Here is a 9,471-nt window from a genome sequence, read left to right on the forward strand (position 1 = left end):
ACACTGCTTCCCAGAGACACCAGAAGGCACTATCTGCAGAGTCAGACACTACTCAGCATGAGTGAAAGGGGAAAAAATCTGGCTCTAAAGAGCCAACATATAAACAAGGGGCCAGACAGTGAACCTATTACTCCTGCCGATGAGCAGTTATTCATGTGAGTCAGGATGATGCCAGTAGCTGCTCACCAAGAAGAGTCAGAGATTCAGAATCTGGCCAAAGGAAGGGAAAATTAAAACTTCAAAAGCAATATGGTGGAATGGAGAAGTTAAGCCTTGGGTCTTGTTATTGCCTCTGAGCCGGAGTTTCCTTCTGTGGCCATGAGCACCAATGCAAACTGAGTGGAAAATTCTACCCTTCTGATGGATAGCAAGTAACATCTACTTTGCATGGGTCTTGAAGACAGGTCAGGCTACTCCCGCTACCGTAAGTAACAGTAGACTGTTACTTGCAACTGTTGACCAGAGTGACACCTGGCTCCCTCTGGAAAGTCTTCTCTGGTGAACAAGGCAGTCAAGCAGATAGGCTTATCTCCCTGGCTGTGAAGGTGGATGTTAAGAGCTGTGTGGACAGCCTAGGAAATCAGTTCAGGAGCAGTAGGACCTGTTGGCCTTCCACTGCACCCATACCTGTCTCCAGACACCTTGACGTCTTCAGGCTACTGGATTCAGACAGGCCTGGGTGAGAGAGCACGAGAGAGACTCTGCACAACTTTCCCTCACTTAAATCCAATTCCCGCGCTAGTCATGATATCAAGTACCTGTCCGCTGTTAACCATCGCGGCAGCTCTTGTTCAGGATGCCACAGACAGTTCAAAGCTCCAATTGGCCTGATCTGCCACTCACGTGTTCACCGAAACCAAACCCATCAGTGATGTCGTGGTCATCTTCGAACTCTAAGGATGAACACCACACAACACACGCTTTGCACAGGGACCAATGACAGCACAAGGAGCAGGGAAATGGAGAATTGGGTCCAGAATCTTTAAATACATTAATTCACATCTTTCCAGTAGGTGAAAAGGTCGGGGGGGGGGGGGGTTGAGCACAGCCTAGGTTTTATTGGCAGTGACATTGGGGGGAAAAATAACCCCGTTTTCCCTACAGGTTAAAATGAACTGATACGCTCTCTGAATCTCTGAAAGCTGTGCAGGAGAGAGCTACTCTGGAAACAAAATAAACTATCCATGAACATGGTGACTCTAGTTCTGGGTCATTACCCTGACAGCTGGGAGCCCCTCACTCTTTGGCTTTTGAAGGAACTTCCACAAAGGCCAGGGAGAATCAAATGACAGTTGCCAGGACTTGAGACCTGCCTAAACAAGAGTGGATTAGGAATGGCTATCAGCCGTTCCCACCATCAACCCAGTGGGAGAGAAGTCACAGGAGCAACAGAACCTATTTAGGGAGGCTGTCCAAGGTGGGAAGGGAAGGATTTAGAAGTGATTGTGATTTGACAATGAAAGGAACAGAATGAAAACCTAAAGAGGCTGAATATTTTTTGTTGGGGAGAAAGCGGGGGACGGAACCCAAAACCGGCCAGAATTCAACTATTCTGAAGGGTGCTAACAGCGAGGAGCTGAACTTACCATGGATGAATTTCAGCCATGAATTCTTTTCCAGAAGTTTCCCAGGGTCAGTAGACCTGGGCCAAGCCTCGGAGCACTTGACATTTGGCTATAAATCTATGCGTCAGCAGCCTGGGAGCAAAAAGGAAAAGGGAAAATAAACCGTGTAATGAAAGAGGGATGAGCTCCATGCCCGGCGGAGAAGAGTTTGGAGCTGGAGCAATGAAGCAGGGGAGGGGGAACTGTGGTTGCCGGCGTCGAGAACAACCAGACTGGAGAGCACAGAGCACACGGTGGGCGAGCTGGCAGGATGATCAATGGGTGTCAAGCGGTAATGGTGCCGTCTGGAAGGAACTGGATGGTTAGTCCCATTGAGGGAGTGGTCCATAGGTCATACTGACTTGGACGCTTGCCACATGCATGTTACGAGACTGAGCATGTCTCCTGACTGAACTCGCAGGATCTTGGGTTTGGGGCTTTTTTTTTTTTAAATACAACAGAATCTCTGTTCGTGCAGAGGGGGGTTAATGGATGAGCTCTCCAGCTGCAGTTATGGACACTGTTTGGATTCAGGGGGTGTTTTCTTGGGGAATGATTGATGGTGCCTTTCAAGACACTGGGAAACCTAAACCCCTTGTGAAAGAGGCTGCACAAATCCAGGGGCTGTTAAGCAGGCAGGATCGAATCTAACCCCGCACAGGTGCGGGTTACAAATGTTGAGAACCAGTAAAAAAAAATGCCACCACTTTTGCTCATGCTGTCCTTCACTGAGTAGGGACTTTCATGTCTTAGCAGCCAATGTGGTTTAGATCAGGGCTGATGGGGCTTTTAAAGAGACAGTTTTGTCTTGCTTTAAGCACTTAGATACTTGTCCTGAGGTTCCTCTGGATAAGCAAAAATCAGGCTGCAGGAGCAGTCACATGGAACATGTCCAAGAAACAGCTGGGTGCCGCAGGAAGCTGTATGGGGGATCCAGCATGCAGCGCTCTTCCCTTTGGATCAATGCACACTCAAGTGTCTCCAAGTGCTATTTTGGAAATGCTGACCAGCTTGAAGAAGCGATGTAACACTGATGCCCCTTATTAAAGATGGTGTGGCGCTTTTCACAAGCACATTGCCATTTGTCCCACTGTCCCTTGAGGCATTTTAGTTGGCCCCCCTAAAATTTCCCCCTGATATTTGAGTTGGAGACCGTACAATTCATTTCACAGCTCCTTGCTGCTGTGCGGTTTTGGAATGCACTGTTAGACAGCTGCTGATTTCCACCCCGGAGGTGGCTGCAACTCCATGGTGCATGAGCCCAAATGCATTTTTGTCTTTTCATGAGACTGTCTTGCCTCAGAGCCACTTATGGAACAGAAAATGCGAGGTCTGGTCTGCATGAGGTATTTCCACCATCCATGAACTGCCACAAAGACTGGACTGCAAGTTAGTTTGATCCCATAATTCGGTCCCAGAAGCATTAAAAAAAAATCTCATGGTAAGTGTAAAGGCAAATAATGCCACACTCCCCCCTCATTGGGCTTTGTTATCAGTTAAGGACCCCAGAACAGATTCAGGATTCATTTGGAGATTTGGGCAAAGGTGTGTTTTGGTTCTTATTTTTCACACCTTGACTCCCTGCATAACAAGCGTCACCCACTTGTTCTTCAGAGACTAGTGAGAGGGGCAAGGTGGGCCAGTGGGTAGATCACTGCCAGGCATTCAAAGGACTCAGGTTCTAGTCCTGTCTGTGCTTCTTGCCTTGCCTTCCCATGGGTTGCCTGTTTCGACTACAAGCTCTTCAGGGCAGGGAGTGTGTCTTACTAGTTGAGCGTACAGCGCCTGGCACAATGGACCCTGATTTCCATTGGAGCCTCTAGGGGTTAATGTTAATAATTTTTATTCCTCTTTGGAACCCCCCTTCAGGTAGTTGATAACAGCCTTCAAATTCCCCCTCACTCATCTGCAGACTAAACAAGTCCAGTTCCCTCAGCCTCTCCTCGTAAGTCGTGTGTCCCAGCCCCCTGATCATTTTTGTTGCCCTCCACTAGACTCTCTCCAATTTGTCACCATCCCTTCTGTAGTGGGGGGGCCAAAACTGGATGCAGTACTCCAGGTGTGGCCTCACCAGTGCTGAATAATCACTTCCCTCAATCTGCTGGGGGAAATTGGGGAAACTGAGGCACAAGACAAGCAACAACTTGCCTAAGGTCACCCAGCAGGCCAATATCAGAGCTGGGAATAGAAGCTGGGTTTCCTGAATCCCACTCCAGTGCTCTAACCACCAAGCTACACTTCAGCCCCCAACCATGGGATGTTGTCTTGCCTCTTTTGGCTTTACTTTGTGGTTTCCTTCCCTGTGCTGCTTGCAAGAGGGACACTAGGCCCTCTCCGTGCTAAGGATAAGAGACTGTCAAAACCTTTTGTTCTCAGCCTTCTCCCCTACAACCTTTAGTGGGTCTCCTAATGAAAACGAGTAAGTACCCGTGTCCACCCACCCCTGATTCTCTTCAGAGGCCGAGACTCTTTCAAGGCCAAATCATGTATTGTTTGAACTCAAGGACACAGTGCCCCTGCTTCCCATCCACTGCATCACAAGACAACGTCAGTGTTAGGGTAACAGGGTCTGCTCCCCATGCCCATTACTACCCATGAGATTGCTGTGGGGCAAACAAGAGCAGAACTTGGCCCTTCAGCTCATTTGGGTCAAGCCCCGGTTACATCCAAGACCAAGCTTTAACTCTGAGCCCTTCAGTGACAGCTGCACACCTGTGGGACAATGAAGACTGCAAAGCCCTGAACGGAACCAGGCAGCAAAGAGCCCCCTCTCGAGCAGATCAGGCAAACCTGGAATCTGACCCACTTTAAGAAACACAGCAAAGCCTTCCCCTTTGAGAGCGCCCTCCCACCACAAGTCACGCTCACCATACAGACACGCTCTGCTGTTCTCAGACTTCCTGCCACTCTCCTCCCCCAAAATACCCTACCCACCCTCTACATCTCCCCCGAGAAAACCCTACCCAAGCAAAGTTTTGGCCCTGAAGCAGGAGACGGGCCAGAGATTTCCTGAAGCCCACCACGCTCTTGCTGTTGATTTTACATGGAAGGTACACAGATCCTGTGATGAGCAGCAAGATAAACCCTAACCTTGATATTTACCATTGCTCGCTTTCAATGCATCATGCTACAGACCGCGCTGGCTTCTTCCATGCACCTGGCCCAGGGAGAGCTCCATTCGGTCAGTTACGAGACACGAAAATTCAGTCAAGCTATGTACAACGACACACCCAGTGTGACCTGTGAACACAACTTTGCAGGCTGTTGAGTTTGTCCAGGGCCTCTGCCGGTGATGTACACATAGACAAACAGAACAGCACTTCACCCCCACATCAACTTTCACTTTATATTTCAAGTAGAAGTGAAATAAATCACAATCCATCCAAGTGTAACACCAACAGACCCCGGTCGTCAGCAGGTGGGATCAAACCTGGGACCTCTGAAGCTTAGTGCGTGAGCCTCCACCGCATGAGCTAAAAGCCAACTGCCCGTTAGCTCAGGCAGTAAAGCAGACTCATTTGATCTCTCTCTCTAAGTGGTCTCGGTGCCACTAGATGGGACAGACACCACACCCAGGAGGTGTGTGGGTTACACTAGCAAACAGGAGACTTCTCGCTGTCTACTGGAAGTGTAGACTTCCTCTGACTGGCAGACAGTCACGGGCTGACCGGCAGCTGCACCGCAGGAGAAACTAAACACATGACCCAGTGGCGAGCATGGGAAATTAAGCACCATTGGATGATGTGTCACTTACACAGCCCGAAATCTCTCCTCTCCCAGGCACTGTACAAAGTAGTGTCACGGGCAGACTTGCAAACAGCTAAGCAAGGCAAGAGAGAAAGGATGGTCTTGTGTGAGAGGCATAGGACTACAACCCAGAAGTGCTTGATTCAATTCCTGCATCTAGTCCGGACTCCCTTTTTGACCATGGTCAACTAACTTAATGGCTATATGCCTCTGTTTCCCCATCAGTGTTATACGGGTGATAACCGCTTCTACCTCCTGTCTATTGAGATGGTAAGCTCTCTGGGGACTGCTTTTTACTACGTCTTTGTACAGCTCCTAGCACAATGAGGTCCTGATCTCCATTGGTGCTTCCAGGCACTCCTATACTATAAATAATCGTAAAAATAACACCTGGATCTACTCCTAATGAAGTCAAGGGGGAGTCTTGTTGCCTGCGTTGGGTGTTGGACCAGACCCTTAATAAGGGATAGCTCAGGAAATCATTTCAGAGGCAGATCGCCTGCTGTGCCACAGTGCAGGCCTGTTAGTGCGTGATGGCATCTGTGAACTGAGTGGACGTATTAGCTGTACAGAGCCTTTTGCTCAGAGGCCACAAGTGAGTACCCTTGACAGAAGGTTACGGTCAGTATTAGCAATCAACAGGAAAACATGGCAGTCCTGAGCAAAATATTGGCCTGCAAGCAGACGAGGAGAAAGTACAGCGAACGCGGGAAAATGAATTGAGAGGCAGCGCAGCCTAGTGGCTAGGGCACAGAGCTGGCACCCCAGAGGCTGGGGGGAGAGGGGAGGGAAGGTGTGTGTCTGTTTTCAGCTTTGCTGCTCAGTTGTGTTACCTTGGTCACATCTTAATGCCTCTGGTTGTGTCTTGTCTGTCTAGACTGTACGTTTTTCAAAGCAGTCACTGTCTCTTACTCAGTTTATGGCCGGTGCCCCACATAATGGGGGTCCCAATCTTGTGTGGGGGTATCTAATTATGGTAATACAAAGAATAGCAGCACACTGCCCTTTTGTAGAGTCTCCTCTAAGCATCTCAAAGTGCTTTCCAAACACTAACCCTCATCCCATCCCCCTGAGGCAGGTAAGCAGTGTAACAATGTGTGACCTCAAAAAGAAAAGGAGGACTTGTGGCACCTTAGAGACTAACCAATTTATTTGAGCATAAGCTTTCGTGAGCTACAGCTCACTTCATCGGATGCATACCGTGGAAACTGCAGAAGACATTATATACACACAGAGACCATGAAACAATACCTCCTCCCACCCCACTGTCCTGCTGGTAATAGCTTATCTAAAGTGATCATCAAGTTGGGCCATTTCCTGCACAAATCCAGGTTTTCTCACCCTCCACCCCCCCACACACAAACTCACTCTCCTGCTGGTAAGAGCCCATCCAAAGTGACAACTCTCTTCACAATGTGCATGATAATCAAGGTGGGCCATTTCCTGCACAAATCCAGGTTCTCTCACTCCCTCACCCCCCTCCAAAAACCACACACACAAACTCACTATCCTGCTGGTAATAGCTCATCCAAAGTGATCATTAAGTTGGGCCATTTCCAGCACAAATGTGTGACCTCACGGCTGTTGCTAGGCTGCTCCTAAATCCAGCGGATTTAAGAGAGGGATGCGGCCGCTCTGGGTTTAGTGCACAGGGGTCTTTCAGATGCATTGGGAGCAGTGAAATACAGCGAGGGAGGAGGGGGGAAATGTGGCATAACTCCCACTGAGGCCTCTCAGCCCTGCGGTGTCACTTGTGTTTCATCAGCAGTGGGCGCAGGGGCCGGCAAGCAGCGTTGGAGGAGAGAGATCTTTACTGAGCCCGCTGAGAGGCCCGTGTTACTACTGTTTGCACAGCAACAGCCTGGCCTTGCCTTCCGGACCCCCCCAGTCACAGCGAACTAAGTCCTTCCTGCACCCTGATGCGCCTTCTCCATTGCCTCCCTTCCTACCACAGCTTGTGCTAACAGGGCATTGGGGGGGCGAGGGGGGAAGGTGCACATCTTACACACCAAGAGGGGCAGAGAGGGGTCTAGCAAGAGAAGCAGCTCAGAGGAGGCTGTAGGTAGATTCCCCCCACCCCGACTTTAATTTGCGCTGGCGTTATTCCCCAGTCTTGGAGCCAAATGCAACCCTGGTGCAAATGGACACAACCCCCACTGGCTCACTTTGCATGGCCACTGCATGCCAAAAAGGCTCGATTTACTCTTCTTTGCCACCGACACCCATTTCCTGTCCAATTACACGCTGTGAGTAACTCACACCACCATTTACATCCCCACTGCATTTGGCCCACATAGCCCAGGTGGATGGGGATCTGTGCCGGGAACACCTACCCGGATCGCTGAGCCTGGAGACAGTCTTCACCCCACGGAGCTCGCATCTGTGTTTCTCTTCGGTTGGTTCCCATGTTGGACCCAGGTTCGAGGCAAGTGGATACCGCAAGGAGGGAAGATCATGGTTACATTTTTAACTTACTAACAATTCCTCTTTCGGCGCACTCTGAGACAGCAGCAGCCTCTGCAGAGCGCAGGGCATTTACTTAGTAGCAGGAAGCCGGACACCTGATGCTGCCTCCAGGAAAATCGTTAACTACATTCTAACAATGGCCTTTGTTTACAGGCATAAATCATTCGACTCCCACTTTTCTCTAGTGAGGCAACAGTGAATGCGGCAAAATTTGACTCCCGAGCCCGATTCAGTTCTCAGGTGCAGTTACTCCACATCTACACCAGTGTAACTAGGAGCAGATTCTGGCCTTCTTTGATACCCTCCGGCCAGTTAGAAAACACGGAGACATACACTGAAAAAAAATACAATGCTGGCACAAAAACAAATGGGGATAAACTGGCCAGGAGTCAACTGAAGCTATAAATTAAAAGGTGTCTAACCATCAGAGGAGAGAGGGTCGGGAACAGCCTCTGCATAGCAGCAGTGGAAGCAAACAACCGGACTAGTTTGAAGATGAAGCTTGCCAAGTTTCTGGGTTGCCTGCAATAGCAGGGACTGGACGCAAGGACCCAGGAGGGGCCTCACTGGCCTGTATTCCTAGTGAGCTGTTTAATAAAGATGCCCAACACCTTGGTAGCTAAGCACCAAACAAAATTATTATGCTAGAAGACAGAAATGCAGGGAAAAAGGGTGGTTTTCCTTGTCACATTCGCTGTTATTTAGGAGACTGGTCCAGATCTGGGAAATTTATTTAGGTTCATAACTTCCACTGATTTCAGTTAGTGCAGCCTTGTGGGTCCCAGGATATGAGAGAGACAAGGTGGGGGAGAGAATATCTTTTATTGGACTAACTGCTGCTGGTGAGAGACAAGAGCTTTCGAGCTACCCAGGCCCTGAAGAAGAGTTCGTCTCGCTTGAAAGCGTCTCTCTCACCGAGAGAAGTTAGTCCAATAGTTAATCCTCACTCAGCTTTGTCCCACTGATTTCAGTGGGAGTTTGGAGCCTAAATACCTTTGAGGGTCTGGGCCTGCGAGTCTGGAGTACAATCACCTGAAACTCCCATCAGGAGAACGGGCAGAGGCCGAGCACAAGACGCGTGGTGGTTTGAAAACGGCTCAGCACAGCCTTCCGACTCTGCGCAACAGGAAGCCAGGACTAGAGCAACTGGCTGCTGGTGAAGGCGGAGGAGGAGAGTAAGCAGATCTGTGCGTGTGCGCAGAGCTGCAGGGGGGAGAGAAGAGGGGTAGTCCTAGATCAGAACTAAGGTGCATTAACAGAGCTGCCTAGATCTGGCATGAAGGGGGTTGGGGCCCACGCCGCGACAGCAAGGTTGTGCGGGTAGCCCAGGGCTGGAAGACAGGATGTAGGTCAGGATTGAGGCAGGGGCACTCGTACAGCTGCGTGTGGGCAGCCCGGGAGGGAAATAGGGCTGGGGAGCGGGTTGCAGGCTGAGACTGCAATGCACTGGCAGAGCCCAGCACTGGAACGGCAGGTCAGGACCCAGGTGCATTGGCCCAGCCGCGTGCAGGTTCAGGACTGCACAAGCAGGGCATGCTGGAGGACAGAGTCATAGGGCGCTGGTAAGCCTGGTTAAGGCCTCCTGGCTGGAGCAGCGAGGTGCCGCAAGTCAGCATGTATTGGCAGGGTGGAAAGGGCCGGAGGGGCTGCAAAC

At 50.2% G+C, this 9,471-nt stretch overlaps 1 long non-coding RNA gene across 1 annotated transcript; it reads right to left on the reverse strand.

The window, feature by feature from the left end:
• Positions 1-809: 809 nt before the first annotated feature.
• Positions 810-8,829, reverse strand: LOC142071797 (uncharacterized). The gene is made up of 3 exons (XR_012667990.1): positions 7,685-8,829; positions 1,587-1,697; positions 810-893 (listed from the first exon to the last, which is right to left on the reverse strand). It is a non-coding gene; the product is annotated as an uncharacterized LOC142071797 (long non-coding RNA).
• Between the last annotated feature and the right edge of the window lie 642 nt (positions 8,830-9,471).

The sequence above is a fragment of the Caretta caretta genome, chromosome 4, assembly GCF_965140235.1.
Source record: "Caretta caretta isolate rCarCar2 chromosome 4, rCarCar1.hap1, whole genome shotgun sequence".
Taxonomy (NCBI): Eukaryota; Metazoa; Chordata; order Testudines; family Cheloniidae; genus Caretta; species Caretta caretta.